Consider the following 2,860-nt stretch of genomic DNA (forward strand, 5'->3'; position numbering starts at 1 on the left):
CTCTTATGGCAAATGGGTTAGTGCTTGTGTGACCTTCAACCTTTCTCAAGGCCCCAGAATGCCTTGGCCTTGCTTGACCTTTGGAACTCTCTAGACTCTAGTGTGGTACAGTAGCCCAGCTTGTTAATGACTGTGATATGAGTTGTCCGTGTCGTAAAGCAATTATGAATGTCTTGAGTAGTGCTTACGAAGCTCTAATGTACACATTATAACGAGAACCTTGTACAACGCAGTCCTCATGTCAGATCCTTTATGGTGCACATCTGTGCATGTGTTTGTCAGTATTCTGTATGTAATGTATAATATATATAATGTATAGCGAGCTCTGTGTAGTCGGAATACAACAATGATACCAGTGAAGTGTATACAAAAGGAGGATATGCACAATATTGACATTGTGTAAAATGATTATTATGATATATGTATTATCTTGCTCATACATACGTACGCATATGGTATTCCTGTGTGGTATTTGAATTATATATATATTAATGTATATATGGTACCAGTCAAAAGTTTGGAAATACCTACTCATTCAATGGTTATTCTTTATTTTTACTAGTTTTTAAATTGTAGACTAATAGTGAAGACATCACAACTATGAAATAACACATATGGAATCATGTAGTAACCAAAAAAGTGTTAAGCAAATTAAAATATATTTTATATTTGAGATTCTTCAAAGTAGCCACCCTTTGCCTTGATGACGTCTTTGCACACTCTTGACATTTTCTCAACCAGCTTCACCTGGAATGCTTTTCCAACATTTTTGAAGGCGTTCCCACATATGCTGAGCACTTGTTGGCTGCTCTTCCTTCACTGCGGTCCAACTCATCCCAAACCATCTCAATTGGGTTGAGGTTGGGTGATTGTGGAGGCCAGGTAATCTGATGCAGCACTCCATCACTCCTTCTTGGTCAAATAGCCCTTACACAGCCTGGAGGTGTATTGGGTCATTGTCCTGTTGAAAAACAAATGATTGTCCCAGTAAGTGCAAACCAGATGGGATGTCGTATCACTACAGAATGCTGTGGTAGCCATGCTGGTTAAGTGTGCCTTGAATTCAAAATAAACCACTGACAGTGTTGCCAGCAAAGCACCCCCACACATCACACCTCCTCCTCCATGCTTCACGGTGGGAACCACACATGCAGAGATCATCCGTTCACCCACTCTGCGTCTCACAAAGACACGGCGGTTGAAACTAAAAATCTAAAATTTGGACTCGTCAGACAAAAGGACAGATTTCCACCGGTCTAATGTCCTTTGCTCGTGTTTTTTGACCCAAGCAAGTATCTTCTTCTTATTGGTGTCCTTTAGTAGTGGTTTCTTTGCAGCAATTCGGCCACAGAGACCTGATTCACACAGTCTCCTCTGAACAGTTGATGTTGAGATGTGTCTGTTACCTGAACTCTGTGAAGCATGTATTTGGGCTGCAAACCGAGGTGCAATTAAATGAATTTATCTTCTGCTGCAGAAGTAACTCTGGGTTTTCCTTTCCTGTGACAGGTCCTCATGAGAGCCAGTTAACTCTAATGAACTTATCCTCTGCAGCAGAGGTAACTCTGGGTCTTCCTTTCCTGTGACAGGTCCTCATGAGAGCCAGTTTCATCATAGCCCTTGATGGTTTTTGTGACTGCACTTGAAGAAACTTTAAAAGTTCTTGAAATGTTCCAGATTTACTGACCTTCATGTCTTAAAGTAATGATGGACTGTCGTTTCTCTTTGCTTATTTGAGCTGTTCTTGCCATAATATGTACTTGGTATTTTACCAAGTAGGGCTACCTTCTGTATAACACCCCTTCCAAAAATGAACTTTTAACAAGGCACACCTGTTAATTGAAATGCATTCCAGGTGACTACCTCATGAAGCTGGTTGAGAGAATGCCAAGCGTGCGCAAAGCTGTTATCAAGGCAAAGGGTGGCTACATTTAAGAATCTCAAACACTTTTTTGGTTACTACATGGTTCCATATGTGTTATTTCATAGTTTTGATGTCTTCACTATTATTCTACAATGTAGAACATAGTTAAAATAAAAACCCTTGAATGAGTAGGTGTGTCCACTGGTCCTGTATTTACATACGGTACTATAAGGATGGTTAACATTTTGAGATTATGTGAAATGCAACAGCAATGATATTAAAAATAAAGTCATTGTTTTTTCATAATATTTACATTGTGTTATATAATTGAATATGATGTATATGAGATGTTATATAAATTAGGTGGACTTTTTTTTGGTAGCAGAGCCAGTCAATTAAGGGTGCAGGTTGTTGTTTCTACTTGGTAATATTTCACTGTCTGCATCCTACGATGAATCCATATTATCCCTTTGAAGAATATACAGAGGATCAATAGTACAGATCAGTCAAAGGAAAGACAATGAATCACAATCCTTTGGACCAGCAGGGCCTCAGTAAATCACACAAGCGCACACACGCACGCACACACCCACACACACACACACACACACACACACGCACACACACACACACACACACACACACACACACACACACAGCGATATCAATAACATCACTACTAAATGGCGTCTTGACAGTCTTGTCTTTTCACCTGTTCACTTACACACTTCACCTCCTTCAGTCTTCCTTTTCCTTCAGTCTTCCTTTCCTCCTTCAGTCACACACCTTCACACCTTTCCTCCTTCAGTCTTCACACACCTTCCACACACACACCTTTCCTCCTTCAGTCACCTTTCACCTTCAGTCACACTTTCACGCACGCACACGCCTCCTTCAGTCTTCCTTTCCTCCTTCACGTCTTCCTTTCCTCCTTCACTTCACCTCCTTCAGTCTTCACACACACACACTCCTTCACACTTCCTTTCCTCCTTCAGT

At 40.6% G+C, this 2,860-nt stretch overlaps 1 long non-coding RNA gene across 1 annotated transcript in view; it reads left to right on the top strand.

Moving 5' to 3' along the window:
* LOC127909997 (uncharacterized) overlaps positions 1-2,172 on the top strand; it is a 3,713-nt gene extending 1,541 nt beyond the window's left edge. Inside the window, exon 2 of the long non-coding RNA XR_008073426.1 lies at positions 1-2,172. This exon is cut by the window's left edge and continues 608 nt beyond it. This is a non-coding gene — a long non-coding RNA (uncharacterized LOC127909997).
* Positions 2,173-2,860: the final 688 nt, after the last annotated feature.

The sequence above is a fragment of the Oncorhynchus keta genome, chromosome 20 (assembly GCF_023373465.1).
Source record: "Oncorhynchus keta strain PuntledgeMale-10-30-2019 chromosome 20, Oket_V2, whole genome shotgun sequence".
Lineage (NCBI taxonomy): Eukaryota > Metazoa > Chordata > Actinopteri > Salmoniformes > Salmonidae > Oncorhynchus > Oncorhynchus keta.